The sequence below is a fragment of the Taudactylus pleione genome, unplaced genomic scaffold, assembly GCF_031769625.1.
Source record: "Taudactylus pleione unplaced genomic scaffold, aTauple2 ptg000061l, whole genome shotgun sequence".
NCBI lineage: Eukaryota > Metazoa > Chordata > Amphibia > Anura > Myobatrachidae > Taudactylus > Taudactylus pleione.
This window is the reverse complement of record NW_028284463.1, coordinates 13,220,509-13,233,228: the sequence shown is the minus strand read 5'-3', so window position 1 is coordinate 13,233,228 and position 12,720 is coordinate 13,220,509. Positions and strand designations below refer to the sequence as shown.

Genomic DNA, 12,720 nt, shown 5'->3' with positions numbered 1-12,720 from the left:
CGTCCTCCACCCCCCGCTGGAATTCATGGTATGAGCTCAAGGGGAGGGACAGGGTGGCGGCAGTTATGGGCCTGTGTGCTCTGCTTGGCCGGGAAGACACAGGGCTTGAAACTATGCCAGGCCCCCGTGACTCGTGGCACCCCCCCTTGAAACGTAACCACGACCCCTTTTGCGAGCGCGACTGCCAGGACTGATCTACAGCCCCAGTCCGTCCATGTATGTGTCCCATATTATAAAGCTAATTTGGAAAGATGAAGGAACACCAAAGTTATTCCCATTTAATTATTGCGTCCCTAAATGTCAAATTGGGTCCTGCGATCAAGTGGTGAAAAAAAGTAATCTTCTGCTACTCTCAGACTACTGAATCAGTATATAGGGCCTGATTAGCAGTGACACATGCGGCCGCATCCAGCGAGACGAGGCGAACTTTGCCTAGGCATCTTTACGCATCCCCGGCCCATTCTAAGATGGACCAATCTCCGCCATTCCGCTTTACATGTGAAATGGGCATTTCTCTGAGTGGCAACATTGCAGACACACGGAAGAGAACAGTCTCCTGGGCGTGTAGCCAGGGCTGCGTCCTGCTGCGCGTATGCCGAGGGCAGGGACGCCTCCAGGGGTCGGAGCACCCACGCAGCATCCATTCAGAGTCTCTGGGGTCCGGCACCGCCGCGGCAGTGGGGGGTCCCCAACCTCCCAGTTTAACCACCCACGGGCCACTTCAGCCCACGGGTGGAACAGCGGGACAGTACTGTCCCACTGAAATCGGGATGTTGGGGAGGGGTGCACCCTCTATGGGTGGCACCCATGTGCGACCGCTCAGGTCGAACGCCCCCTGGAACCGAGGGAGACCCCTGTTGCAGACGGATCTCTTGCAGCCGGCATGGGGTAGGTGTGTGACCCGATACTAGTAATGACGGCTGCAAACTGCAGATGGAAAAAACAAGTAGGCAGTGCCATGCGTACATTACGCTTGGGAGATGCACCAAGTCCCATTGGCATTCTGCAAAATACCAGACTCAGAATCAGGCCCATAATGTTCTTCAGACCTTAGGGCAGGATCCATTCTACTATAGTACTTAGTCACACGTAAATAGGATTATTACGGGCGGCAGGCAGCACCATTGTATGGAAGGCGGATGATGCGCATGCGCCGACTAGCGGAATTGCTGCTGCTGGGAGGGGCGGAGCGATCGCCTTGAGTGACAGCGGGCAGGCCGCTGCAGTCACGGAGGGAGGCGGGGCTATGTGCTTTTCTTGGCAGGACAGAAGTAGCGGTAAAGAATGGGCACAGGTGAGGGCGGGGCTCTGGTGTGTGAGTGACAGCGCTGATGAGTACGTGAGTGGGCGTGGCTTACTGTAACTGTCTCTCTCTCTCTCTCTCTCTGGAAGCCGCCGGAGACTGACAGGGAGAGAGGAGGAGACCGGTGGGGGGGAGCAGCGGAGGGCGGAATGGCAGACAGAGCGAGCGGTTCTCGGCTGCTAGAGAGGGATAAAGAGGGGAGGCCTTCCCTGTAACGGGTGACAGTGGTCAGAGACAGCCCCGGGGACTCAGGTGAGGGAGTTAATGGAGGTCTGGGAGCCCCTGGTCACGTGGTGCTGCTGCAGGTATATAGGGTATGGTGACCTATGGATTCCATGCTGTCTGTGCAGGTGGGGTGGCCATATGTTTCCTGGGCTCACCTCTCCATGCCCTGTGTTCCTGCAGCTGCATGCCCAGTGAGATGCATTTGTGGGCATGCATGTTAGCATTAGTGTAAATTGCTTTATTGCCCACTTACTGGCCCCTGGTTGTCTTTGGGTTCCTCTGTCGGCTGCTTTGCATTTGCACTTTTTCTGTGTTGTTGTTGTTATCCTTCTTTATCAGGGGCCACCCTGGCCCTATTGCAGCTGGAGAAGTGCCTGGTCCTGACAGGGTGCAGGCTGGGCAGGTAAGTGAGCACTGAGCAGCTCTGGGAGTACTTCTATTTTATAATGGTTTAGTTTGTTGGAGGGGTTAAGAAACACAAATTAATATTTTTTTTAAAGTTGTAGAAGTTGTTGTCTTTCTGCAAATATAAATTTCTGGTATTCAAAGATCATAATGGATGAAGAGCCTTTTTATTTTTTTAATTGCATTATGACACTGAGCTGGCTGGCTTTCTCTGCCTATTGGCCTAGGGTACAGTACTGTGACGACTGGCGGTGTCCCTATATAATAGAGTACAAGGCAATTTGTAATACAGGTTGAGTCTCCCATATCCCAAATGCTTAGAACCAGGGGTGTCTTGGATATTGTAATATTCCGTATTTTGGAATACAGGTTGAGTCTCCCATATCCAAAATGCTTGGGACCAGGGGTATTTTGGATATCGGAATATTCCGTATTTTGGAATAATTGCATATTATAATGAAATGTCTTGGAAATGGGACCCAAATACACATACAGAATGCATTTATGTGTTATATACACCTTATACACAGAGCCTGCAGGTCATTTTAGACAATATTTTTTATAATTTTGTGCATCCAAAAAAGTTTGTGTACATACATGAAATTCATTTGTTTCATATACACCTTATACACACAGCCTGAAGGTTATTTTATACAATCTTTTTAATAATTTGTGCCTTAGACAAAGTTTATGTACATTAAACCATCAAAAATCAAAGCTTTCATTATCTCATTCATGCTGAAAATATTCCGTATTTCGGAATATTTGGATATCGGAGACTCAACCTGTATTTGCATACCATAGTGAAATATCTTTGGAATGGAAGCCATATATAAACACAGAATGCATTTATGTATCATATACACCTTATACACACAGCCAGGTCATTTTTTATAATATTTTAAATAATTTTGTGCCTTAAGCAAAGTTTTTGTGTGCATTAAACCATCAAAAAGCAAAGGTGTCACTATCTCAGTCATGCTCAGAAAATTCAATATTTCTTATTTTGGAATATTTGGATATGGGAGACTCCACCTGTACCGCATAGGCTTGCTACATGTATTGGTCGCACTTGAATACTTTCTCAGTCGTTCCGCCACTGGCAGTTCTAATTAATACTTGTTTTGTTCCCATAGTTACAATTATTATATAGGGTACCCTGAGCTGAAAGTATTGGGAATCATGAAATAGATCCTTCTGAGCATGCAATAATAATACATTAGGCATACAAATGGTGTAACCCGGTGATGGGCAACCTGATATACACTGGATGGGCCCTCTTTGCCCTAAATCTCTGAAAAAAACCCGAAACCATTACATTTAATCAAAGGAAAAGATATCTGTCTGTAATAACAAGTGTTACCAGCTATATTAAGAAATCTGACCATGAAACAAGAAGGAGCTGGCAGCTGTAGTAAAACTGGCCCTGTGACCCCTGCACATTGCCTATATATATAGTTTGCAGCGTTGTTTTCCCCTATGGGCAGAGACTTGGTATTCCCTAAATAGACTTCACATGTCTTCCATTAGTGACTCACTGAGGAAGATTCAATTTCTGACTGAAAAACATTTTTGGTCATATTGGGCAATTTCTGTGCTTGTACATAAACCTCCATAATCAGTGAATATGATTATCAGGCGTACACTTCGGGAATGCTAGTATTCACCATCACCAGCTGTAACTGGAAGCTGCCATGATACTTGTTCTCCAGTTTTAGCTTCTGGGGTTTTTATGCTCAAAGAAACTCTGTTTCCATAGCAACCATTTATGGTGAGGTTTTTTTGTTTTATTTGTTTTATGGTCATTGATTTGTTTTTGGTTTGAAGGGACAATTTATATCACAGATTAATTTTGTGTAATAGAAAGTGAATATGTAATGAGGTTGGAATAAATGATGCAGGCCCCCACCCCCTCCATCCCCTTTTAAAATAAAAAAGATATTCAAGACTTTGTAGTGCGCGTGTGTACGTATATATTATTAAGATTGTTGCTCATCGCTGACTTGCGCCTGGAGAGTCAGTACAGGGGAACAGCGGGCAAGCATACGCCAAATATATAACCGGTATGGTTTGTTCCTACAAGCACCTGTTTGCTCTAACAGCTGTAAGAGTATGCTGGCATTTGTAGTTCTACAGGTGTCAGCATACCTAAATTTATGCCTGCCAGAGCTTGCTGGGACAGTAATGCCGCATAACAAAATATATATATATTTTTTTAACTTTATGACCCCAGCACCCACACAGGGTAGTTAGGTGGAGAAATATAATCGTGCTTGTTGGTTTTTTTTTTTTGGTAGGGTGGGGGGAGGAGATTTGGGTGTTGCATTTACAGTCCTTGTGTGTGTGGTCGCTGAACTGCCGTTACCAGCAATCACTGAAAACGTGGTCTGTCTTTGGCTAGATTTTATAGTCTGCCCGATCAGTATGTGTGCACGTGTGCTGCGTTCATATGCGAGTAGTCACAGGGGGAGGGGGGGTAGCATTTAATGATGAAATCGTTGTGATGTGTCCTTTGGGAATAGCACGTCGCATCCTGCCAGCATAGTTACACTTGCGATATTGACGCTTCTGTAAATGGCTGATATGCGCACAGCTTATTCCTGTACAGAGGATACATCTGGAGTTGCAAAATTTTGTTCTGATGGGAGAAGCTCACTGGGGGCATTAAGTAAATGGAGGTTTGGCACCCTAGTGGCCCTGATGAGACCTGTAAATGAGTTTCCAGGAGTGGAGAGGGTGATTTATACTACTAAATGTAATGCGTTCTGTGGAAACTGAGTTTCTACTGCTATAGTAGGGTGTTGTATATTTTGCCGAAATAAGAAAATCAGTATTCACCATGTCGACGACATGATTAGAATATCAACAAAACGTCCCTGGTGGTCTAGTAGTGACTATTAAGACAGGTCCGGTAGCTCCAGGAATGTCTTCTGGGTCTGGCGTTCACCTGTACCCGGTCCCGGTGATTTAGAGGCGTAACCTAATGTAAGTAGGCGTGGCCATGCCTCCTTGCAAAATAAAATAAAAAAAAATCGTATTTGCTGCGCTCCCTCAGCCAGGAGCAAATCTTGGGAGGAGGGTCGCAATCTGTGATCAATCCCCCCCCCCCAAAAAAAAAGCCCCCCTGCACAGTCAGGGTAGACTACTGCCGCTGAACAGCGGCAAGAGCCTCCCTGGTGCCACCGCAGCCCAGCACACAGCAGCGTGTGTTGGGGAGACACAGGCTGCTGGTACTGACAAGCAGTGGCGTGACTAGGGTATTTGGAGCCCAGGGCAAATTTGAAAAGGGAGCCCCCCCCCTGATATGTGCGCGTGCTAAAAAAAAATGGGCGTGGTCTCTTAAAAATGGGGCCTGTCAACATGATACACCCCTTTATTTTCAGGCTGAACATTCCTATCCATATGCACCTTAACCCCAGTAGTGCCCCTTATACAGTACCCTGCTCGACCCCCCCCCCCCCCCCCTAGTTACGCCACTGCTGACAAGTAAGGGAGGGGGGCAAGGTTTGGGTTAGCGATATTACCGCCGAAAGCGCAGCTGGAATCGCTTGAAGTACTCCTCAGCTGCACAGGGCTGCCGAGAGGTGGGGACGGGTACAAATTGCTTGGTCTTGATGGAGGGGCTTGGGTAATTAGTACCCCCCCTCCTCTCTCTCGGCACCCCTGTTCAGCCGAAGAGCACTTTGAGCGAATCCAGATGCGCTTTCGGCGGGGAGTATCGCTAATCCAAACATTCTGTACAAAATTTTGGCATTTCACATGTTGAAGTTTTGACTGCATCCCATAATAAAAACGCTGACACATGTAATGGCAACATGTGTAGCAAAGATCATTCCAACGCCCCTCCCGCTTGAGTAGTACTAAAGTGGTAGTAAACGCTGGTAGTTATGGTTTCACAGTATTTACCATGCCCGTTTTACGTTTTGATCCAGAAACCAGGATGTGGCTGCGCCTCCTTACCATGTGTGAGGTGTACAGCCACGCACACTAGGGCTAAATTAAAATTGGTAGTGCGTCTGTGTCTTCAGAAGACCCGTGTCTTATCCATTACCCAACTTTGAACAATCCAACCAAAACCAGGAGGTTTTGGTCGCATTGTTCACAAAGTTGGGTAATGGATAGCCGGCAAGGACCAGCGATGCGCGTGCACGCTGGGTCCTTGCCGACCCCGACTGTCTACTGAACATGCCCGTCAACCTGACGACTGACTTCGGGTTCGGCATGTTCAGAGGTAGGAGGTCGGGCTCCTTCACTGAATGACGTTCAGAGAACGTCGCTCAGTGCGGGCACCGCACCGCACCTCGGCGACCTGAAGGTCTGTACGCACTAGACTTTCAGACCTTCAGGTCACCTATTGTATAGGCACCATTAGTGCAATGTGAGACCGGTCAGAAAGCAGAGATTACATTCTTTTAAGATGCTGTGACGGGTTTGATATAAGAGAGAGACAGTCATTAGTTCGACAATGTCTAGATAGACCCCAGATGTTAGACTGTTAATAGGTCGACAGGTACAAAAGGCCGACATGTAAGAAGGTCGACCAATACAAATGGTCAAAAGGTCGACGTGAAAATGATGAACACAAAAATGGTCAACACATGATTTATTTTTATTTAGCCCTAATCTTCACCCTAACTCTAACCCTACCTCCTGGTGCCTAAACCTAACCTAAACCTAACCATCAGGGTAGGTGCCTAACCCTAACCAAAGCAAAAAAAAGCATGCGTTGATCACTTTTGTGTTGACCATTTTCACGTCGACCATTTGTACCAGTCGACCATCTTACATTAGTAAGTACCTTTAGTGTGTCGACCTTTTGTACCTGTCGACTAATTGACTGTCTAACATCTGGGGTCTATCTAGACATTGTCTAACCAATTACGGTCTATCTACAATCCGGCACCTGCTGTGACCTCACTGGCCTGACGGTTAACGTTTCTGCAGATCAGCCTTGTCAGTCACATGGTATCACTGTTAGAGCAGTAACTACGTCCCAACACAGCAATCTCCGTCCCATTCATTAGACTAATTGCTTCATGATTAAATCAAACAACATTTCTACTTCAGGGTCCATAGGGTATCCACAGGATACCTTGGGGTATAGGTGTGACGTCAGTCGCAGGGCACCAAAGAGTTAAGCTTTCAGCCTCCCAGGATGCACTAGGTCCCCCTCCTATACCCCGCCCCCGGGCCAAGGCACCTCAGTTTAGTTTGGTGCCCGGCCGGAGTCGGGTGCACCTGTTGGAGTGGGGGCTAGAAGAGCCCCTGAAGCTTATTCTTCATGCAGCTGTGGCTGCACATCTGGATGAACAGCATGGACAGTCAGTCCTGACGTCCATGCTGTCTTCCCTACACCCCGCCGGTACCAGAACGCCGGTACTGATCCAGGGATGCTGGTGGGCGTCTGGGGTCACAGCTAGCGGTGACCCCAGATGCTCCGGACCATGGCCGGATTCAAGGGGGACAGAGGTAAGCAGCGGGGTCCCGCGGTGGGTCCCCGCTGATCACATGGTCCTAAGTCCCCAGGCAGGGGGCTCCCTGGGGACTGGCTGCAGCGTGGAGCCAGGCGACCAACCTGCGCTTCCACTACCCCCTGGGACAGCGGACCGCAGCAGAGCGGTAGCGCTGCGGCGTCCCAGGGGTTAAATGCATGCCAGGGGAGCGCGCCTTCCCTGTCTCACAGCCGGCGCCTCCCCCGCTGCACACAGCCCTCTCTGCATGCTGCCGACTGGTCCTGTGGCAGCGCTCCTCCCCCAGGCCAGCCTCCTCTCTGCTCCTCGGCGGCCATCTTCTCCAGAACGCATGGTGAACGCTGCTGGAAGCGCTGGACGGAAGCATCGTGGTCTGGGTCCCCCCGCATACCTCTCCTCCGCTGTGGTCAGGTCTGTGTATGCAGCGCTGTGTCCTACCAGGCCCTGTGTCTGTGTAGTTGAGTGATCAGCGCTGTTAGTGCAGGAATTGTTATTTTTCTGCATTGTATGTGACTGTGCTAGCGCTGCTGCCTGTAATCTTTTCTTCTCTAAACTGTCAGCTTTATTACTGTCCCTGTTCTTTCTGCTAAAGCCCTTGCGGTGCGGTGCTGCAGGGTGGTCTCTCGCCTATTTAATACTTAATTGGTGAGAGAGGTCACATACGTGGTGCCATCATGTCTGAAAGTGATTTTCCCCTCCGGCTACAGTGTACCACGTGCAAGTACCGTTAGCGGAGGGGGAGGGTAGCGCGGAGGGCCTTTGCCGGCAGTGTTTGTCCATGGCGCGGCCTATTACGGTTACAGCACCGGTACAGGAGCCGCCCTGGGCTTGTTTCGCTCAGGCGTTAACAGCTTTAGTGGGCCAGTTAGCTCCGCAGCCCGCGTTTACTCCGATGGGTTTGTCCCAGCAGTCTGTGGTGTCGTCACCCATGCAGGGGTTCCCACGACAATTGGTGGTACCCCACAGTCTCCCTATTTCCCCGCTCCCGGGTTCTCAGGAGCCAGCGTGGGTTAACTCCCTGACAAGTTCTGTACAGCACTTGTCGGATGTGTTGCAAGGGGAGTCTGTGATGCGGTCTCATAAAAGGCCGGTGGCGTCTCTGTCCGCTCCTTATGAGGATGACGAAGGGACGTCTGATGATGGGGAGATTCTAGATCCTTACGATCAGGAACCTCTCCATACTAAGGACGCTGATGCTAAGTCCAAAGTATATATTCCTGGACTTATTCGGGCGGTCCGCACAGCCTTGGTGATTGAGGACGAAGTTCCCCCAGCGGCTAAATCTAAGTATGCCTTTTTCAAAGATGTGAAGGGCGATGCCACAGTCTTTCCTCTTTCGGGTCAGTTGGTGGACCATTTAGAGGAGGCGTGGAAACAACCTGGCAAAAGATACCAGCCGCAGAGACGCCTGGCGGTGGCTTATCCGTTCGCGGATAATTATTTTGCTAAGTGGGAATCCCCTCCACAGGTGGATTCTCACGTGACCCGTCTTGTCCGTAGTGCCACATTGCCGATGCCATCCATGTCCTCCCTTAAGGATGCTACGGACCGCAAGGTAGAAATCTGCCTGAAGTCCGCTTATTCCCTTGCAGGGGGGGCAGCACGGCCGGCTATGGCCATTTGCTGGGTTGCCAGAGCGATGGAGCGCTGGGCGGATTCATTAGAGGCTTCTTTTGAATCCGACTGTCCGGCCGATCAGGCGGAGTTGATTGGCAATCTCCGTGATTCGGCCACCTACATCAACGAGGCGGCTCTAGACATTAGTACTCTGGTGTCTAGAATTTCTTCAGCAGCGGTAGCTGCTCGTCGCACCTTGTGGCTGCGATCCTGGAAGGCGGACGCAGATTCCAAGAAAGGTCTGGAAGCGTTGCCGTTTACCGGAGAAGTTCTCTTCGGTCCGGATCTGGATAAGATTGTGGCCACGCTGGCGGCAGCCAAATCTGCCTGTCTCCCGTCGGCCGCTGCTCCTTCTGGTTCGGGACCATCGTCCTTTCGGTCATCTAGGGCCCAGGGCAGGCCCAAACCACAGTCGTTTCCTCGACAGGCTGGCCCTAAGAAATCGGTCAAGCCCCGGAAGCAGGCATGGAGTACCAGACGTCCGGCCCCCAAGCCAGATGACAAGCCTGCGGCCTGACGGTCCGGGCCTCCCTTTGGGGGATCCCAGGGTGGGAGGCCGCCTGCTACAGTTCGCCCAGTGTTGGTCGACCACTACGACAGACACTTGGGTTCTGGAGGTGGTTTCCCACGGATACGCCCTCTCCTTCCGGCACAGACCCCCGGCTCGCTTCTTCACCACGGGTCTCCCATCAGACCGGAACAAGGCTACGGAGCTGCGGAAGGTATTGCACACTATGCTCCAGGCTGGAGTTATAGTGGCGGTTCCATTCTCCCAGAGGGGCCAGGGTTTCTATTCAAATCTATTTTTGGTACAGAAACCCAATGGGTCATATCGTCCGATACTCAACCTCAAAGCACTCAACAAGTCTTTGCGGGTCCCGAAGTTTCGGATGGAGACCCTACGGTCCATCATTCTGGCGCTGGAACCTGGGGACTACTTGGTGTCATTGGACATACAGGACGCTTACCTGCATGTCCCTATTCTTTGGCGCCATCAACAGTTCCTCAGGTTTGCAATCAGCAGCGACCACTTCCAGTTTCGGGCGTTACCTTTTGGCCTGGCAACAGCACCACGTGTTTTCACCAAGGTGATGGCGGTCATGGCGGCTTCTCTGCGGCTGCAGGGAGTCCGCATGTTGCCGTATTTGGACGACCTGTTATTGGTGGCAGGATCTCCAGAGCTCCTGTTACGCCACTTGGACCTGACCATTGCACTGCTGCAACGGCACGGCTGGCTAATCAACTGGCAGAAGTCCACTCTAATCCCGTCTCGGAGGATTCTGCATCTTGGAGCCTTATTGGACTCGGGACAGCAAAGGATCTTCGTGACGGAGGACAAGATCTCTGCTTTACAGTCAAGGGTGCGCAGTTGTCTGCACAGCCGCCGGGTGTCCTTACACTCGGCGATGAGGTTACTGGGCTCCATGGTGTCGGTGTTCGACATGGTGGAATACGCCCAGTTTCACTCCAGACCTCTGCAGCACCTGATCCTGTCCAAGTGGAACGGGCTGACTCAGTCTCTGAAGTCCCAGACGATTGTGCTCACCCAGGAGGTTCGCCTGTCCCTTACGTGGTGGTTACAGACGACCCACCTCAACAAGGGACGTCCGTTCTGGGTTCCAAATTGGGTCCTGTTGACAACGGACGCCAGTCTTCGGGGCTGGGGAGCAGTTTCGGGTCCACACTTGTTCCAGGGCAGGTGGACGCCGACAGAAGCGGAGCTTCCAATAAATATCTTGGAACTCCGTGCGGTCTTCAATGCTCTCCAGCAGGCACAGCGGTTTCTCCAGGGTCGCCCGGTGCAGGTCCAGTCGGACAACGCTACCACCGTGGCCTACATAAACAGGCAAGGAGGAACTCGCAGTCGGGCGGCTCTCGTAGAGGTCTCTCGGATCCTGGTTTGGGCGGAGCGCAATCTTCCGGCCATATCAGCGGTCTTCATCCCGGGAGTGCTCAATTGGGAGGCGGACTTTCTAAGTCGCCAGGACGTTCATCCGGGGGAATGGTCCCTGCACCCGGACGTTTTTCAACTACTGGTGGACAGGTGGGGTCTTCCAGAAATCGACCTCATGGCGTCCCGGCACAACAACAAGTTGCCGGTGTACGGGTCTCGCACAAGAGACAAAGGGGCGTCTCTGGTGGATGCTCTGTCCGTCCGGTGGACGTTCCGGTTCGCATACCTGTTCCCTCCGGTCTCCCTTCTTCCACGGGTAATCCGGAAATTCAAACAGGAAGGAGGGACGCTCCTGTTGATAGCTCCCGCGTGGCCCAGACGGCACTGGTTCTCAGACCTTCAGGGTCTGTCCGGGGACATTCCTCTGCGGTTGCCGCTACGACCGGACCTTCTGTCTCAGGGTCCTTGCCTTCACCCGGACCTGACTCGGCTGTCTTTGACGGCGTGGCTGTTGAGACGGCCATGCTGAGGTCGCGGGGGTTTTCCAGCTCTGTGGTGCGTACCATGTTGCGAGCTCGGAAACCGTCTTCCGCGAGGATATACCATCGCGTGTGGCATACGTTCTTCCAGTGGTGTCGACCGAGAGGTTATGCACCGCAGGAGTTTCGTCTGTCTCGGATTCTCGCCTTCCTGCAAGCGGGACTAGATCATGGGCTTCGCCTTGCTTCTTTGAAGGTACAGGTTTCGGCCCTATCTGTCTGGTTTCACCGTAGGATTGCTACAATCCCGGATGTGCGCACCTTTATGCAGGGTGTTCTCCGCATTCAGCCGCCCTTTGTTCCACCTGTGGCGCCTTGGGATTTGGCTGTGGTCCTGAGGGCTCTCCAAGGACCGCCGTTTGAACCACTGGGCTCAGTGGATCTTAAATGGCTAACAGCTAAGACTGTTTTCCTTCTGGCCATTGCTTCGGCCAGACGTGTTTCTGAGTTAGGGGCTCTTTCTTGTAGACCCCCTTTCTTGGTTTTTTATGGGAACAGGGCAGTGCTCCGCACTCGGCCCGAGTTTCTTCCCAAAGTTGTTTCCCAGTTTCATATTAACGAGGAAATAGTTGTTCCGGCCTTTAACTCACCGGGTCTTTCCGTGGGTGAGGCCTCTTTGGATGTTGTGCGGGCCTTAAGGACTTATGTTGACCGCACTTCTTCGTTTAGGAAGTCGGACGCTTTGTTTGTCCTCTTTGGCTTCCGTAAAAAGGGTTGGCCTGCTTCAAAGCAAACTTTGGCAGCCTGGATCCGTATGGCTATTTCTGAAGCTTATCTTCATGAAGGCCTACCGGTCCCTCCTTCTCTGAAGGCTCATTCCACTAGGTCTGTGGGTCCTTCGTGGGCAGCTCGACGTGGTGCCTCGGCAGTTCAGATCTGCAAGGCTGCTACGTGGTCTTCTGTCCATACCTTCGTGAGGTATTACAGGTTTGACACCTTCGCCTCTCAGGATGCTTCCTTCGGGCGGCGGATTCTCCTTTCTGCACAGGAGCGTCCCCACCCTTAAAGGATACTGCTTTGGGACATCCCCAAGGTATCCTGTGGATACCCTATGGACCCTGAAGTAGAAAATATGAGATATGGTAAGAACTTACCCTTGTTATCTCTATTTCTACGAAGTCCATAGGGTTCCACAGGACTCCCGCCCTGTCGCACCTGTGCTGCAGATGGGCTTTGCTCTGGTCACCGGTTTTCCGTCTCCCTCTGGTGAGAATGTGATTCTTGTATGTGTCCAGATCTTTGTTCTCTCTCTTCCTTCTCCTCCTC

General features: G+C 51.2%; 1 protein-coding gene across 3 annotated transcripts in view; it reads left to right on the top strand.

The window, feature by feature from the left end:
* The first annotated feature begins 1,372 nt into the window (after window positions 1-1,372).
* Window positions 1,373-12,720, top strand: part of TBC1D24 (TBC1 domain family member 24) — a 44,450-nt gene continuing 33,102 nt past the window's right edge. For 2 of the 3 annotated variants that reach the window (XM_088464759.1, XM_088464757.1), the window contains exon 1: window positions 1,373-1,555. The gene's annotated coding sequence lies outside the window, so the exon portion shown is untranslated. Of the gene's footprint in view, window positions 1,556-1,676; window positions 1,932-12,720 lie in introns of those variants that run through there. The other variant, XM_088464758.1, reaches the window with a different exon arrangement.